This window comes from Mus caroli, unplaced genomic scaffold, assembly GCF_978045245.1.
Source record: "Mus caroli unplaced genomic scaffold, Mus_caroli_1 scaffold_14, whole genome shotgun sequence".
Lineage (NCBI taxonomy): Eukaryota > Metazoa > Chordata > Mammalia > Rodentia > Muridae > Mus > Mus caroli.
Window position 1 is genome coordinate 58378481 of NW_028227269.1, and position 12359 is coordinate 58390839.

A 12359-nucleotide genomic window follows, 5' to 3' on the forward strand; every position below is an offset into this window, starting at 1 on the left:
AATTTTTATTGCACATTTTCCTAGGTTTTGTTATTTATGTCAGTTGTTCCCAGAGGATAGTATCTACTAAATTTTAATAACACTATGGCAAAATTTTCCTTGGTCATTTTGTGACTGGTTATATTTTAATCAATTTAGAGATGTGACTGGTAGGTTGCACAAACATTTGCTTGAAACCAAAGGTGAGTATGTGGGTGTTGCTGGGCAAAACTCACCTAAGTGTTGACAAAATCAAAAGGTGGAAAATGGAAAGCAAACAATCATTCCAGATAGCACTGTTAGGGGCAACTTTGTTGATGTCTATTTTCATTCCTTTAAGTTTGAAGAGTGGAGGTACATTGTAAGGGTTTTCTAGCCAGAACTGAGGGCAATATTAAGCTGCACAGTACAGGTCTCTTCTTGTGACACAGCTGGCTCTGATAAGCCACTGCCTGATTTATATGTTATTCAGACACACAGAAATCTCATAAGGGCAAAAAATTGGAAACTGTGATATATAAGCAAAGGACCTAGAGGGTTTTAAAAAAGACAAAAATAATCTCAAAAAAATATCATGTGTTTGTTCTATGTTGGCCATCTACTGCTGGGCATGGCGCTTGCCCTTAAGAATGGTTCATATACCCAGTAAGACTCTGTTGAGAAAAACTAAATTTGCCTTTGTGAGTGGTTATTTATTGGAGATAGAATATGGATTAGGGATAGGTACTTTTGTCTACTTCTTCTCTCAGCAATGGGACCCCATTTGGCTTAGCAGTATTGAGACCGTAGCAGTATTGAGACTGCCACATCCTTTGTGAGGTCTTATAACCTGCTGTGCTTTGGAAGGTGTTGATTCCTTAGTGTCTTCCATTCTCATTGGCTCTTAACAATCTTTCTACTTCTCTGCAGAATTACCTGAGTCCTGAAGTGAGAGATTTGATAGAGCTATCCTGCTTAAGGCTGAATGTTTCAAGATCATTTATTTCATTTTATTTGTAAGGCCTTTCTTTGAGTTTTCTAGTTAGATTGTTATGTTTTTGATTCCATTTTCATTTTAGCTTGAGTCCTCTTCAATGTTTCTATCTCTTTACTGAATTCCATTTTCAAATCCTCTTTTGTCTTCATTATTTCCACTAGTTTCTTTATGTCTTGAATTTTTTGATGAAGCTTGTGGTTGTTTTGTAAATATTTCTTGTGCAGCATTTCATCTGGACCATTCTTATTGGCAAACACATCTATAACACTGGTGGGTGGTGGGGGGATAAGGTGAAAATACTACCTCCTTGGACTTTCAAAATCTCTCTCTCTCTCTCTCTCTCTCTCTCTCTCTCTCTCTCTCTCTCTCAGTCTGGAGATGTGGATTCTACTAGTTCTGTACTTCATGTCGACAGAGAAGATAGAGGCAAAAGAAAGGAAAGTTAATCCTGGATGTGCCTAGAGGTTAGAAATGGCTCAAGTATAATGAAGTTAGGTAGACACAGGGGTATGGGATGCTGTCAGGATGTGTTTCGTGACCCAAGCCTAGAATTTGTGGGTAGAACTTAGTGTTGGAGAAGATTCAAAGAGGGGAAGCTCATGCAGACTTATCTTGTTAACTGGGGAATAATGTGCAGGATCTGGCTTGCAAAGGAGGTTGGATATGATATGGAAAGTCCCTGTAGATTGTGACCTGTATAGAGAAGATACATGAGTGGATTAACATATGCAAATCAATGATGTAATTAAACCATAGAAAAAGACAATCTCATGATCATCTCAATAGATTTAGAAAAAGCCTTTGACAACATGTCTTTACAATAAAAGGCCTAGAAAGAGTAAGACTAGAAATGACCTAGTATAATTAACATTATGTCAGAGAAACCCACAGTCTACATCATCCGAAGTAGGAAAAATTTTGAATTAATTTCACTAAAATAAGGAACAAGAAGCAACTATCCCCACTATCCCTACATTTTTTTCAATATTGTGCTCAAATCACTAGTCGAATCTATAAGCAAAGAAGGAAAATGAAGGGATGTAAGGAAATGTAGAGCAAGAAGCGGTCAAACCACCTCTGTTTGCTGATGGCATGACATTCTTTGTAAGATGTCTCAAAATTTCCGCCAGAAACATCTTTAAATGTTAAATGAATAAACAAGGAAAAACTTCAGAAAAGTATAGGGCAGAGATCAACTTTTAAAATTCAATAGCTTTTATATACACCAGCATAAAACATTCAGAAAAAGATCCCATGGACATACTCCCATTCATATTACCCTCAAATAAAATAAAATATTTAGGACCAAACCTAACCAAAAGAAGTCAAATTTTTTTGTTTTTTGTTTTGTTTTTTTTTTTAACAAAAACTTTAAACTTCTGAAGAGAGTAATAGAGAAGTACAATAGGACATAGAATAACATTTTATGCTTATGCATTGGTAGAATTATTATTTTGAAATTATCCTTCTAACAAAAACCATTTATAGATTCAATGAGATCCCAATCAAAACTACCATCTCATTCTTCACAGAAATAGGAAAAAACTTCCTTAAGATTGATATGGCACCACAAAGGATACAAGTTAGTCCAAACAATTGAGCGAAAAGAAAAGTACTGGAGGGATTACTATTCTAGATCTTACCGAGGCATAGTCATAAAAACAATATGATACTGACACAAAATCAGGCAGGTCAACCAATGGAAGTAGAAGACCCAAGAAGCCTGAGTACAACAAGCACTCTAGAGGATAAGGGGAAAGGATCCTCATTCACTGTACTTGGAAACTAGTTCAACAACTATGGAAATCAGTATGGAGAAACCTCTCCTCCAAAAAAATCTTAAAAATGTTTTCCCATTTTGCCTAGTTATATCACTCAAAATCTCAAAGGAAACAACATCCCACAACACAAATACTTGTTCAGCCACATGCATTGCTGTTATAACCACAAAGGAAGGAAATGGAAACAACATAAAAGTACTTCAGCTGTAAATAATGAAAATATAGTACATATACATTATGAAATAGTATTCAGCTATAAAGAAAAGTAAAATCTTGAAACTTGTAGACAAATGGATGGAGCTAGCAAACAAGAGATTGGGTGACATAACATAGACTGAGAAAGACAAATGACACATATTCTCCCTTATCTGAGATTCTCAGCCTAAAGGTTTTAGATGTAACTATGTAAACTGGAGTAATCACAGAAACTGAGAAAGTAAAAAGGAGACCATTGCAGTGCAGCAATAGAGAGGATAGCATAGTACAACTCATCTGAATGTAAAATAGCAAAAATTAGTATATGCTTTAATTAGGGAGATTAATACAGAATAAGAACAGAGGAGTAAAAATAAAGGGTAAAGCAAATTAAGAATGTTGGAAAATCAATAAATAATAATACTATCATCTATTATATTATCATATCATATTATAATCATATTATTCATATATATATATATATATATATATATATATATATATATATATATATATAATTAGTATGATTTTTCCTCTGGATTGAGTAATTAAAATCCTAAACCTAAGCATGAGAAACCATCTTTCATTGTTGGTTAAGACTGCTCAAGAGATAATGTTTGAGTCCAAACATTATAGGCTATTGCTGTTGCCCTTTGTTGCCTCTTTAAATGGAAAATAAATTCTTATTTCTAAAGATACCATGTTATTTGGGTACAAGACCTGGGAGACCAGATCTAGATCTGACCTAAAAACCCTTCCTTGAGCTCTAGCTTTCATGGTAACATGCAGACTTTCAAAGAGGGTAGTAACCAATAGGGATCCACAGACATGATGCCAATGACCACAATGATAGCCAATGACCACAATGATAGCCAATGACCACAATGATAGCTAGTATGGTACAATATTTCCAAGCATGGAAGAGTAGCACACATGCCTAGGAAGTAATCTATAGCTTTCAAATTGAAATTAAAGCTCATTCAATAAGAAGGAAACCATATATGGTACTGGAAACCCAGCTACTTGCACAGGCTTAGTGAAGTCATATATCTTAGAGAAGAATCTGAACTACTAGGTAAGTAAACCAGCAAAATCACTAACTATATTCTAAATATGTATCACTCAGGCCATAGATAAGTATAGTCCTTGATTTTTATCAGGGAACCTTTTGTTTGCAATGAACAGAAATGCCATTACAGAAAACCACAACTGATCAAAATATAGAATTGGGGAGCCCAGTTCCAGGTGATAATATATCTATAAAACAACTCCTGAACCTCAGGCTCAGGGGACTTTACAGAAGACTGTACAGGAGAGAGACTGTAAGAGACAGAAGATCATGGAGTGCACTGTTAGATTGAGTCCTCTAGAAAAAGCACAGAATCTACATCCATGATGTTTTAATAACATGGATGACTAAAATGACCTAACAAGGTCTACCTCAATAGACATGCTAATGTGGAAGACAGGAAGTTCAGAAGTCTTCAAGACAAAAACCTGCAGCAGCAGAGAATGCTGAGTCACAGAAATAGTCTTCCACAAGGAAGAGAATACCAATTTGTTATCTAGGATTAAATGGTCAGCCCTGAAAACACTTATATTCAAGCAACATACAGTTAGAAGTGTGTGTGTGTGTGTGTGTGTGTGTGTGTGTGGGTGTGTGAGACAATATTTAAAGAAAATGAGGCCATAAATTTGAGAAAGAGCAAGGGGAATTGTACACAGGAAGAATCGAGGGAAGGAGACTTAAGGGCTGAAATGATATAATTACATTACAATTTCAAAAAATAAAAAAGAAATAAAAACACAGAAACCCAATGTTCTAGAGTAGGAACATTTTAAAATGTGTACTAAGTGTATAATTCACTTGCCAGATACAAAGAAGTACAAGCAAACACATATTTGAAGGAATTAGAAAATTTCAAAATTAGTGTCATTTAAGCACAGATTTAAGAAACTAGCACAATACTAAGTTGGACAAATATGAAAATCTATACCTTGCATATCTCCTCCAAACTTGATAAAACCAAAGACAATGAGAAAAGTCTTTCAGTTAAACATGTAGCGAGTGAAAATAGATAATTCATTTTCAAGGAAACCGCTGTGTAAAAAGTTAAATGGATCTCTTAATGTAAAGATAAAATATTTGTTAGAAACTTTGTAAAAAGAATAGATGATCACCAGAAAATAAATAAACTTTAACTAATTAACTAAATAACAACTGATTGATAGTTATTTCATTTGACCAAAAGATAAGTTTATTATCCTATTACTAAAACAGCAGTATAGTGCTGTTTGAGAATGGAGTAGATCACCTTATGTACATTGCAGCCTTAAAGAAATCATTATACATGGTCATATAAAACATGTAGAGTATATAAAGGCAAAGGATAATTATATGAAAAATGACATTAAAATCCAGGAAGATAGCAAAAGCGAGGAAAGAATAAAAAGATATAGTGAACAGCAAACAGTTATACAAATAAATTTTGTAGGCTAGCTAATCAAACTTATCAATTATCACTTAAATATAAATAGTCCAAATTCAGAGTTAAAACACAAATTATCATAGGAGATATAAAAATATAGATAATTGTACCATGTATAAAACTCATTTTTAATGTAGTAATTCATATAGATTAAAAATAAAAGGGTGGATGAAGTCTCCCACTATTATTGTGTAAGTTGGAATGTGTGCTTTGAGCTTCAATAGTTTCTTTTATGAATGTGGCTGCCCTTGCATTTAGAGCATAGATGTTCAGAATTGAGAGTTCATCCTGGTAGATTTTTTTTCTTTGATTAGTATGAAGTGTCCTTCATTATCTTTTTTGATAACTTTTGCTTGAAAGTTGATTTTATTTGATATTAGAATGACTACTCCAACTTGTTTCTTGTTTGCTTGGAAAATTTTTTTCAGCCTTTTACTCTGAGATAGTATCTATCTGTCACCGAGGTGGGTTTCCTGTATGCAGCAAAATGTTGGGTCCTGTTTAAATATCCAGTCTGCTAGTCTATGTTTAGACTATTATCCTTTGTTGGGCTGGATTCATGGAAAGATATTGTGTAAATTTGGTTTTGCCATGTAATATCTTGTTTTCTCCATCTATGGTAATTGAGAGTTTTGCTGATTATAGTAGCCTGTGTTAGCATTTGTGTTCTCTTAGGGTCTGTATGACCTCTGCCAATGATCTTCTGGCTTATAGTCTCTGGTGAGAAATCTGGTATAATTTTGATAGGTCTGCCTTTATATGTTAGTTGACCTTTTCCCTTACTGCTGTTAATATTCTTTCTTGTTTTGTGCATTTGGTGTTTTAATTATTATGTGACAGGAGGAATTTCTTTTCTGGTACAGTCTATTTGAAGTTCTGTAGGCTTCTTGTATGTTCATGGACATCTCTTTCTTTAGGTTAGGGAAGTTTCATTCTTAATGTTCATAGCAGCATTATTTATAATAGCCAGAAACTGGAAAGAACCCAGATGTTTTTTAACAGAGGAATGGATACAGAAAATGTGGTATATTTACACAATGGAGTACTACTCAGCTATTAAAAGGAATGAATTTATGAAATTCAGAGGCAAATAGATGGAAGTAGAAAATATCATCCTGAGTGAGGTAACCCAGTTACAGAAGAACGCACATGGTATTCACTTACTGATAAGTAGATATTAGCCCAGAATCATGGAATACCCAAGATACAATTCACAGACCACATAAAGCTTCTTGGAGGACAAAAGTGTGGAGCTTGGCTCCTTCGCAGGGGGAACAAAATACTCACAAGAAGAAATACAAAGTATGGAACAGAGACTGAAGGAAAGGTCATCCAGGGACTGCCCCACCTGGAGATCTGCCCCCTATACAGACACCAAAACCAGACACTATTGCAAATGCCAAGAAATACTTCTTGACAGGAGCCTGATATAGCTGTCTCCTGAGAGGCTCTACCAGTGCTTGACAAATACAGACGCTGATACTGGCATGCGACTGAGCATGGGGTCCCCAATGGGCAAGAAAAGACTGAAGGAGATGAAGGAGTTTGCAACCCCTTGAGCAGTACAACAATATCAACCAATCAGATCCTCCAGAGTTCCCAGGGACTAAACCACCAACTAAAGAGTACACATGGCTCCAGCTGCATGTAGCAAAGGATGGCCTTGTCTGGCATCAATGGGAGGAAAAGGCCCTTGGTCCTGTGAAGGCTCGATGCCCCAGTGTAGAGGAATGCCAGGGCGGGGAGGCAGGAGTGAGTGGGTGGGTGTGGGAGCACCATCATAGAAACAGGGGGAGGGATGATGAGATAGGGTGTTTCCGGAGGGGAAACTGGGAGAGGGGGCAGCATTTGAAATATAAATAAATAGAACATCCAATAAAAAAATATAAAAAATAAAGGGGTTGTGTGAAATATAATACATTAATATTAATTATACAAAAGAAATCACTTTTTAAAGTTTAATGTTAAGTTTTATAAGTTATTAGAGGAAGCATAGAATTAAAAATTAGTTGTATATAAAAAAACTCAATTTTCCATTAAGGTATCATACTACTTATCCTTTATATACCCCAAATCCCAGTGAGTTCTACAATAAGATACCTAAAACTTACTTTATAATATTTTAAAGTATTAGAAAAAAGGTAAAGTTCTCATTCGATATTTACATCTGTAAGTGTTTCTTGATATATTTGCCACTCACAACCCAGCTTCAATTTAATTTCTACGTTCACTTACTGCTACTCTTCCTCGAACATTCTGGCAACCATTACGATTGTTTGAAGTCTCATAAGTGGTCCATACTATGTTGATTATTTTCTATTTTACATGTGTGCTTTCCTAGAAAATGAGTTTCTTGCTCGTCTACATTACTAAACAGGTCCATCTTACAAAAATTTAAGCAGACTGAATTTTGCTGTAAATGAACTTCTGTGTTCTCAGTGTTAGCAGAGGAATATAGTTAATCCTCATGGTTAATCCTCCAGTATACACTTCTTCAACATTCTCTTACAATGACTGTCTCCAGTGCATAGGAACTCATGATATATATATTTTTTTTTTTTATTTTTTACTTTTGGCAGAACATTCTGCTCTTAGCAGAAGATTAATCCCTGTACACAAAGGCTTCAGTGCTGTACCTTTGTGGGGGTTAGTTCTTTCTAATTTGGGTTGTTTCCTCTCGTGGGCTTATAGGCATCTGCTATTCATGATCTTGCTCAATTATGAAACTCCTTTTTTCTAGGTGTTTTATAATTTTAGCATCTATGATATATGTTCAGGTTTATGATTTATTGGAAATTAATTTTGTCTGATGTGTCAAGGGAAGGTGATTTAGTTCCTCCTCCATTCTCTTGTTCAGTGGGACTAAAAAATGCTTGCTGGAAAGATTTTTCTTTCCTATTGAATTACATCGTTGCCTGTCAAAATAATCTAATTTCATTTCTGCAGAGTTATTTTTGAACTCCTTTAAAAATATTTTCAGATTATAATATAATTACATCATTTTGTCTTTCCTTTCCCCTCACCAGATTCTTTGTTATCCTGTCCCTTTTGCTCTTTTGCAAATACTCAACATGGTTTTTATTAATAAATAAATTTAATTTCTAAATACTTAAGAACAACCTTGGTATTGGTTAGTCAGACTATGTGCTCTTCCCTGGGGACGAATATTTCCCTGACTCTCAGAGTCTCTTAGGTCCCTGTAGTTTTTGTGTAGTGTTGAGGCCTCCTGAGCATCCTCTATCCACTTTAGCATGTCTTTGTGTAACTCATATCTAGGCGGTCTTGTGGGTGAGATTTCATGGGTAGAGCTTTAGACATTTTTTTTTTTTTGGACACAACAAATCTGCTAATCTTCTTCAACGATTCTGGGTGTAAGAGTTGTGTATAGATGTATCCATTGGTGCTCAGCTCCACAACTCCACATTTTGACCAGCTATAATTTTCTATGATGGCCTCTGTCTGTGCACTCCCTTTGCTTTTTTTGTATAGTAGCTGATATTATGCTCATATAACAGAGTTGGTTCTAAGAGCTTTATAGTAAGTCTGGAATTAAAATATTAATTATAGTAGGGTCGTTGGTACAATTTCATATTCTTAGGTTTACAAATTCTGGTTTTTAGCTTGAAAAACATTTCTTAATTCTATATTCTGAAATTATTTTATATCAATTAATTCAATTGTTTTATTTCTATGGTTTTATTACTTTACTGTGTATTGTGTTATGGGTGCATATATGTCTGCGTACCATGTACATGGCTGGCGTCCTTGGGATCCAGCGTAGGCATCAACTTCCTTAAAACTGGACTTACAAATGGCTATGAAATACATGTGAGTGCTGGGTATTGAACCCTGTCCTTTGCAAGAGAAGACAGTTTTCTTAATCCCTGAGCCATCTCTCTAACACATTGAAGCTATTTTTATTATTAATAAATATAAATTTTGTCTAATACTTCTTTTGTCTTGTTTTTGGTAAATGTTAAATATTAATGTTATTTATCTCCTTTATGTTTTTTAATGTGATGAGTTACGTTAACTATATTCTGCATGTATGTCAATAAACTTAAGCATGATATTTTGTCAGAGGTTTCTGATAACTCAGTTCTTTTCTCTGTCTCTCTCTGTGTGTTATTGTCTCTTTTTCTTCATCTGTTTCTCTTTCCTCTGTATTTAAGAAACCCTACTGCTCCCTACTTTTCACTAATTTCTTGTTCAGTTTCATTCAAGTATGAGACCCACTCTGTATCACAAACCATACTTTTTTATTTCTTAGTTTTGAATTGAGTATACTAGACAGTCATGAGTTTCACTACGGTTCAGTTTGTGTTGATCTTACCCCATTCCTATTTCTTATCCCCTGCTTCTCTTTGGTGTTTCCCTTCCTTTTCAGCAGCTCCACTTTTAAGCTCACGTCACATGGGTTCATGTCACACATGTCTATATCACATATTTTCATGTCACATGTATTTTCTCACCTTCTTGTCTTTCTATCTCTTCCCCATTTGTCTCTTCTCTAATACCCCTCTTTCTACTCTCATGGCCCATTTCAAATTCCATAATTTATAACCATACCCAGACATAGAAAGAAAATCAGGACTTCTGTGTTCTTTTAGTTTTATTTGCTGAGAGGTTCCATCTATTTATCCATACTTTCTGTTGGTTCTAATCTGTACTTATATAGAGTAGTTATTTTCACATTGATGTTCAACAGTGTCCAGATGGAGTGTGTCTATGAGTTACAGCATTGTTTTGTTTTTTCTTTTATTTTTTTTTAATTTCCCCTTGATTTCAGGGTCTAGTACAATTGCATCTTCACAATGCATGTTCTGTCACTGCATATACTGGGTATAAGTGAAAAGCTTGTCCTGTTTTATTTTCAGAAGCATGTCAAGCTTTTCTACCTAATGGCATGAGTGTGGAATTAATCATGGACATTTTACTAAATGTTGAAAATAAAAATTAAGTGATTTACAGTTTTAAAATTAAATTTATTTCTGATGGAAAATGAGCATTCGGGTGTTTGGCTAAAGCTTGTTACCACCACTTTTGTTTAGTCAGTTTGACTATGGAGTCACAGGGTGCTGGATGAAGCTGTCCCTTGTGGAGTTACTGTTTCTGCCACTGCATGAGTGGCATTGCAGTTTCTCACTGCTTGGGTTTTTGTTTGTTTGGTTGGTTTTGTATTTGGTATTTCTCCTGTTCAGTGAAACTTCATTGCTTTCACCTCAGCTAATCTGAGAAGTAATATCATGACATTGCCTATGAGAAGGAAGTGTTTATTATGTTTAATTTAAGATTACTGCTTAAGCTCAGCCTCTCTCTCTCTCTCCTAACCTCCTCTCGGATAGATACAGGCTTTAGGTCATTGGCAGACCTCTTCTAGTTCATACCTATTGTCCAGAGCTTACTGCCTGTGGAGGTCTCATGGAAATTCAATTTGTTTATCTGGCAAATGACATTCTTAGATAATATAGTTGGGTAAAACTAACTAATTTCCAATTTATTTTTGGTGTTATTGTATAGGGAAAATACTTGACCTTATTCACAAACAAGAAGTATCAGCTGTGTTCTCTGGTTGCTCTTTGCACCATTAGTCTGAGAGACTCAATAGATTTGAGTGTCTGTACATTTTCCACTAGTTCCTGTCTCCATAACTATTATTCTAATAGAAAAGGTTGTGAGCACACTCTATTAAGAATTCACTATAAAAATCATGATTTCTTTGAACCAAAATAAAAGCCTTTGTCCTACATTCTCTTAAAAACAGCCAAAGGGAACAAATACAAAAACTTATAGGCAGAAATTATGCAGAGTGATAGAGACTATTGATTACTTGGCCCAAATAGATGTCCCCATCATGATCTTCCCCTCAGCACTGAGGAATCCTTGCAAAAGAGGAGGTAGAAAAATTTAATTGCCAGAGGGGATGGAGGACATCAACAATACAAGTCTGTCTAAATCAACATGAGCAAAGCTCACTCAAATTCCCATAGATTGAGGTGGTATGCACAGGCCCTGCCTAGGGCTACACTAGGTTCTTTGTATATACATACATACATACTATGGATTACAGTTTCATGTTTTTTATGGGATTCCCAAGTGTGAGAGTAAGTGAATGTCTGTTTCCTGTGCCTACTCTTGGGCTTTTTTTCTTTCTTTCTTTCTTTCTGTTAGTTTGTTTGTGTGCCCAATTCTGACTTATTAATTTTTGCTTTAATTTATTATATATTATTTTATTATATTATTATCCCTTGGAAGCCTGTTTTGTTTCCTAATAAGAAGTAGAAAGGGAGTGGATCTAGAAATAATCAGAATATATGTGAGGGGAAAAAATCTATTTTCAATAAAAGAAGAAAAATTATCCAAACTCAGAAAGACAATAACTGCATGCTATTTCTTATGTGAAGATCTTAGTTTGGTATGTATTAGAAGTACATATGTAAATGGGTATTAATGTAGTTAAAGCAAAAACAGAATAAACAAGCAAAAGGCTATGAAGGAACTAGACAGAGAAAAGAGGTAATGAGGTAGAGTTGTGTGAACATAAAAGGTCATATGTAGCATGAAAGGAGATAAAATAGGGAAGGTGTCAGGCGATCAGAGAGGTGGAGCAGGCTAATGGAAGAAGAATCTGTTAAAACACACTGTTAAAACATAGCACAGTGATATAAAATATAAGTATAAATTGGAAAATTAACAACACCAACAACAAAAAACCCTGCTTTACAGACATCAACAGTTCATAGAGTGAAGTGGTGCCTTGCTTCTGGTGTGAGTCATTGTCCTAATTGCTTTTACCTTCTGGTCACATTGCCCAGTTCTAACCATGTCAGCCTCTACTTAACACCTTCACAATCCATACTTATAAATCAGTGGTTATATATTGATACTTTACATGAAGTTAAAACTGGCATAAAGAGTAGTAAAATACTCCAGTGGTGA